The sequence below is a fragment of the Magnolia sinica genome, chromosome 9, assembly GCF_029962835.1.
Source record: "Magnolia sinica isolate HGM2019 chromosome 9, MsV1, whole genome shotgun sequence".
NCBI classification, from domain to species: Eukaryota; Viridiplantae; Streptophyta; class Magnoliopsida; order Magnoliales; family Magnoliaceae; genus Magnolia; species Magnolia sinica.
Window position 1 is genome coordinate 38,154,974 of NC_080581.1, and position 7,308 is coordinate 38,162,281.

The window sequence follows — 7,308 nt, forward strand, 5'->3', positions numbered from 1 at the left end:
CAACTCATTCCAAAGTTCCATGGACTTGAATATGAAAGTCCATATCTACACATGAAAGAGTTTGATGAGATAATAGCCACCTTATACTTTTCTAATGTGTCTAAGGACATGATCAAGCTGAAACTCTTTCCCGTCTCCTTAAAAGAAAAGGCTAAGACATGGTTGCATTCACTACATCCATGATCCATTAGCAGATGAAACGACATGACAAGGGAGTTTATACTTCCCATACCATAAGACAAACACCATCAAAAAGTCGATCATGAACTTCGCCCAAAAGGAATATGAGATGTTCTTCCAATGTTGGGAGTGGTTCAAGGATCTTGTTAGTTCATGCCCATAACACGGTTTTGAAACATGACGCATAACAGATTTCTTCTATGATGAACTGACATCTTCCATGCGCCAAATCGCTGAGACAATGTGCAATGAGAAATTTATGAACAAAGATGTCGATGATGTGGGATTATTTTGACAAACTTGCTGAAAACACACAATCATGGGACATCTCCTGAAGACCCTACACCACTTCAAAGCCTACTCAATCAAAGGAGAATGGAAAAATGTATCTTTTGAAAGAGGAAGACGATATAAATGCTAAAGTGGCCAGTCTCACAAGGAAACTCAAGGCCATGGAACTTAAGAAGGATAAGGCTAAGGAAGTTGTTTGCGGTATTTGTGCTTGTAATGTTCATACAACTGAAAATTGTCCAACAATACCTGCTTTTCAAGAAATACTGAATGAGCAATCGAATGTTGTAAACAACTACCAAAGGCCTTTCAAAGGAACCACCTCAAATACTTACAACTCCAGCTAGAGAAACCATCCAAATTTTAGTTGGAGGAATGGACAAACCACTACTCCTCAAGGGATCCTTAATCAATTTTTGGATCAAAGGAAACCTCAAGAGGACTTGGTCCTAAAACATATTCAAGACCATGAACTACTTAACCGGAATACGAGACAAGCATTCCAGGATATTAAATCAACAATGGAAACGCTTTCATCGTCCATTCAAAGGAAAAGTCACACTTAGCAATTGGGGAAAAAGGGATGCTTCCAGCTCAAGCTCTCCCCAATCCAAAACCACAATGTGAAATTTGTGGCCCAAGCTCTTCAAATCAAATGGAGCAAGCCAAGTCTATCACCACTCTTAGGAGTGGGAAAACAATTGACAAATCTATTCCGGTAAGGGTTGAAAAGTCTAAGGACCCGGAAGTATATGAAACTGATAGACCTAGCAATACTCCACATGAGTTACAATCTAAAATTCAAAGCAAACCAGTTGTGCCATTCCCCCAATGGTTATTTACACAAAAACCTCTAGCTAACTCACAAGATATTCTAGAGGTGTTGAAACAAGTGAAGGTCAACATCCCTCTTCTGGATGTTGTGAAACAAATTCCTTTATATGTTAAATTTCTAAAAGACTTATACACAACTAAGAGGTGGCAAAGTATCAAAAAGAAAATTTTCTGACAGAAAAAGTAAATGTTATTCTTAAACAAAATGTGCCAAAAAAATATAAAGACCCTGGTAGCCTAATTATCACTTGTATAATTGGGAATCACCAAATTGAGAAAACACTTCTTGAGTTGGGTGCGAGTGTAAATATGATCCCCTACTCGATCTACGAACAACTAGGTCTAGGTGAATTAAAACTCACCCGAACTACATTACAACTTGTTGATCGCCCAGTTCATGTACCGAGGGGGATGATTGAGGATGTGTTGGTCCAGGTTGACAAATTCTGCTATCCAGTAGATTTTATCATCCTGGATACTTAGCCCATTATAGATATGAGCACTCTAATCCCTGTCATACTTGGTCGCCCGTTCCTTGCTACATCTAATGCTATTATCAATTGTATGAATGGGGTCATGAATTTGTCTTTTGGAAATATGACATTGGAGCTCAATATCTTTTTCAGCATGAGCAGATAGGTAGAGGATGATGACGAGGCCCACGACATTAATATGATAGACTCTTTCGTAGAAGATAGAGCTCTAATGACCTTATCATCTGACCCTGTAGAGACGTGCTTAGCACACTCCCCTGATTTGGATGATGACACGATTAGAGAGATGGATGTCATGCTTTATGCTACACCAGTACTTGAAGTTAACTGGTGGAGTCTACAATTTGAAGAATTACCTCAAACTAATGTAGTGCCTCTACTGTCTAGCCTCAAAACATTGAAGCTTAACCTAAAACCTTTACCCTCTGATCTTCAATATGTCTATTTAGGTCAAGATGAGACATCCGGTGGTGATTTCTTCCCACCTTGAGCAAGAACAGGAGAGTATGATTATCTCTACTCTCATTAAGCATAAAGGAGCCCTTGTATGGTCGATTACGGACCTCAAGAGAATTGACCCTTTGATTTGTACTCGCCTGATTCATCTTGAGGATAATGCGAAGACCTTCCGGCAACCACAATGTAGATTAAATCCAAACATGAAGGAAGTGGTTAAGGCCGAGGTACTTAAGTTGTTGGATGTGGGTATTATATACCCCATATCCGACATTCAATGTGTGAGTCCAACTCAGGTGATTCCTAAGAAGTCCAGAATCACTATCGTAGCCAATGTCAATAACGAACTCGTGCCAACTAGAGTTACTATTGTTTAGAGAATATGCATTAACTACAGGAAGTTGAATATCGTCATGAGAAATGACCACTTTCCTTTACCCTTCATTGATTAATTTTTGGAAAGGCTAGCTGGTCATTCTTACTACTGTTTCCTTGACGGGTATTCGGGCTACAATCAGATAAAGATAGCCCTTGAAGGTCAGGAAAAGACAACGTTCACATATCCTTATGGCACCTTTGCTTACTGAAGGATGCCATTTGGACTGTGTAATGGCCTTACCACTTTTCAACGATGAATGTTAAGTATAATTTCCAACATGGTGAGGTAATATTTAGAGGTCTTCATGGATGACTTCTCAATCTTTGGTCCATCCTTCAGTGAATGTTTGAAAAATCTCAAAATATGCTGAAGCGATGTGAGGAAAAGAATTTGGTACTAAATTGGGAGAAGTGTCATTTTATGGTTTCTAAGGGAATAATTCTTGGACATATAATCTCGTCCAAGGGAATTGAGGTAGACAAGGCTAAAATTGACCTTATCTCTAACCTACCTCCACCCAAGAGCATACGAGACATGCGATCTTTCTTAGGACACGCCGAATTTTACAGATGATTTATAAAGGACTTTAGTCATCTCTGTCGTCCCTTATGCAATCTACTTTAAAAGAATGTACCATATGAGTGGACTAAGCATTCATACGAGTGGACTGAGCAATGCCAGGAAGCTTTCATTATACTCAAGGGCATGTTGACTACTACACCTATCATGCAGCCACCCGATTGGAGCATACCTTTTGAGATTATGTGTGATGCATCTAACTATGCTATTGGGGAGGTGTTAAGCCAGAGAAAAGAAAAGAAGCCCTATGTTATTTACTATGCAAGTAGAACTTTAAATCTTGCCCAACTGAATTATAGTACTATGGAGAAGGAACTCCTAGCCATAGTATTCACTTTGGAGGTCCTACTTGATCGGATCCAAGATCATCATTTATACTGATCACGCGGTGCTCGAGTACCTTCTTTCTGAGAATGATGCTAAGCTCCGCCTAATAAGAGGGCTCCTACTTCAGGATTTTGATTTGAAATACGAGATAAAAAGGGAGTAGAGAACGTAATTGCTGACTATTTTTTCAGACTTGATCTCCCTTATTCACTTGAGAAGACACTTATAAACGACATGTTCCCTGATGAACAACTGTTTAAAGTCTCCCATTTACCTTGATGTGCTGACATTGCAAATTATCTTGCTACAGGTTTCACGCTGACTCATTGGACTATGCAAGGTGAGAAAAAATTCTTCGCCGAGATTCGTAAATTCTTTTAGGATGACCCGTATTTATTCAAATATTACCCAGATCAAATTCTAAGGAGATGTGTGCCAGACAATGAACACCAAAGTGTCATCTCCTTCTGTCACTCTCAGGCTTGTGGTGGTCACTTTTCTACTAAAAAGACCATAACTAAAATTCTATAGTGCGACTTTTATTGACCCACTACATTCAAAGATACTCATGAGTTTTGCAAAGCTTGTGAGCATTGTCAAAAATTGGGAGCATTCTCCCATCAAAATATAATGCCTTTGAATCACATTCTAATGATTGAAGCATTTGATTGTTGGAGCATCGAATTTATGGGACTATTTCCCCAATCCTTCGGGAATTTGTACATTTTGCTAGTAGTAGACTATGTCACTAAATGGGTCGAAGAGATTCCATGCCAGAATAGTGACCATTAAACGGTCATTAAATTCTTAAAAGAAAACATCCTTTCCCGGTTCGGAACACCTTGAGCTATCATTAGTAGTGGAGGTTCACATTTCTTTAATAAACCATTTACAAACTTAATAAAGAAATATGGCATCTCTCATAAGGTGAGTACTCCATACCACCCACAAACAAGTGGGCAAGCTGAGATTTCAATAGGAAAATTAAACACATTGTGGAAAAGACGGTTAACCCTGATCGCAAGGATTGGTCAATGTTTTCAAAGTAAATAGACATCGTTTAAAGCCATTTGTTGAGAAATTTGATTCCGAAAACATGTCCATATCTCTAATTGATCCTGTTTACCAGGATTAACCTCCTAGTCTGATGGAGGTGTAGTTAGATTTATTTCTTTCATAAAATTTAGAATTGGGATAGTTTGCTTTCCGTTTGTTTAGTCTTTGTGCTAACCCATCTTCACATTGAGAACGTTAGAAAAAGCCTCAAAATTCCTTCTTCAGCTACTACATTTCCGTCACTTCTCCTTTCTTTTCGTTGCCTATTTTGCATAACATGCTTATTTCTTTTACATTGAGGACAATATAGGTTTTAGGTTGGGGTTGTAGATTAGGAAAACTAATTAGTGTTTTCTTAGTTTTGAGTAAATTTTTTGAAATTTTCAATGTTTCGAGTTGAAATCTATTTGAAAAATGATAAATTGTGTATGTAAAGAATGTTTTGAGTATAATGATAAGATGGAAATTGAATATTGAATTATTGGAGTTTGATTAACTAAGTAGCCTATCACTTACAGTTCTTGAACTCAATTGATTAAGAGAAAGTTTAAATATCATGTTAATCTAAGTCACAAGACACGTTCAAGTTACTTTCCGTGAGTTATACTAGAATTTCTGATTGTTGGCATGTGAATCACTGATAGATGTTGAGAATTGAGTCTGGAGAATTTTATCCACCTTAAAAGATGAAAAGAACCAGTTAAAAAATAGTGAGATCGACAAAAAGGTCATGAAAAGACTGAAAAAGAATGAAAAATTTGAAAAGAATGAAGATGAGAAGACTGAATGAATAAAAAGAGACCGTCGATAAAAATAAAAAACTGGAAAAAGAAGAAGAAGGGGATAAGTTTGGAATCAGCACTTGGTTATTCAATTCATCTGAGGTGATGAGCATGACTAATGAAATAAAAGTACTTTTATGAAAAGTAAGTTGATTTTCACTAAGCACATTGAAAAACTTGATATATGAACTTTTTCTCTGAGTGAATCGACAAAGAACCTATTTGATGGATTGCTTATATGATTCAGCTCTAGGTTTTTAAAATCCCACTTTCTCGTCTTAATGCTACTCATCTATACTTTATTGCACAAAGGATTGATTTCTAAAAAAGGGTTTGAACATGGAGAATTGAGAATTGCTTCACGCATGTTTTTTGCTCAGGACTAGCAAAATGCTGGTTGGGGAGTGTGTTAAGTGTCAAATATTACATATTTTCTCTTATTTATATCTTATTTTTATGTACATGATAAGGCTTAATGGTATATTTATACATGTTTGTGTTGCAAGGTTAATCTGAGAGCTTGGATTGAAAAGAATGCTAAAAGCATTATTTAATGCTTAAGAATCACCAAGGCAAAAGATGGATCTTAGGAGACCAAGAATGAAGAACTCACATGCCAAAGATCTAAGGAAACCAAGCACAAAGGATAAATAAAGGACTTGAAAGAATGCAAAATCCGGAGCAAAAAAAAAGGACAGTTTAGTCCGACCTGAGCCAACTTCGGTCCAACCGAAATACTTCGGTTGGAGTCAGTTCGACCTAAATTTAACTGATTTTCTGCACTAGATTTTTCAACATCAACTTTGGTCCGACCAAAAGTACACAGAATTATCCAGCGAAAAAGTGTGGTTTTCAACCTTAATTCGGTCTGACTAAACCCAACTTCGGTCCAACTGAAGCATAACGCGGGACTTATGCGGAGTGCGTAAATTCAAGACGATTTCCAAAAATTCCAAGGAGTTGGGTAAGATGGGGATTCACAACTATAAATAGGAGTCCCTTAAACGTTCCTTGGTATCTTCTAGGGTTTAAGGAATGGAGAAAAAGGGTGGAGAGCTACCGCGAAGAGTTTTTCTTCTTCTTCCTTAGTTGTTTTTATGCTTTCCTTAAGAGATTTTGGTTTAATCATGTCTATGGTTAACTAAACTTCTTAGCTAGGGCTAAGAGGTGAAGCTTGTAACATGATTGAGATGTTTATCTTGCTTTGATCCTTGTTTTTATTAAACTTCATTGATTTCTAGTTAATTTTAAGGAATATTTTCAGTTTTCTATGATTTGTTGTGACTCAAATTACAATAGACGCAACGATAGCTTTAAATATCTTCTTTTTCCATTTGAGATTATGGGATTGGTAAAACTTGTTGTTCACCTTCATCTCCTGGGCATGGTTGGGTGATGGAATCCCTTCCAAATCTTCACAATTCTCATCCATTGAGGCTAGTTCCATGAAAAGTTCGGAGATTTGATTATCTCTTCTTTCAACTGGATAAGATAGGACTGTGATTCCAAGTGTGCCTCTTGAATCAAGTAAGGTAGCATCTTGATAGCTACAAGTGGATCCTTGGCACCCTAGTTCCCACCTTTAAATTCATAAGTTTCAATTACATTATTCACAATTTCTCTTTCAACTATTCCAGAATTTAGATTTAGATCTTCTTCTTCTTCTAGTTCTAGTTCTTTTCAGAAACGCACGAGTTTAGTCCCTGTGGATTCGACCTCGATCTTACCGAGATTATTACTACATTGCGACCCTACACTGGGGTTGTGAACAAATGGATGTTTGGATGATACTCACTACTGATTGATGGACATATTTTTGTTGAATTCAGGCCATTTCATTTTAAAGATCCATTGGATGTTCATCAATCTAAAATAGTTTACACAATTTGAACCTCTAATTAGGTAACACCGTAGAAACTTTCCGATGGAA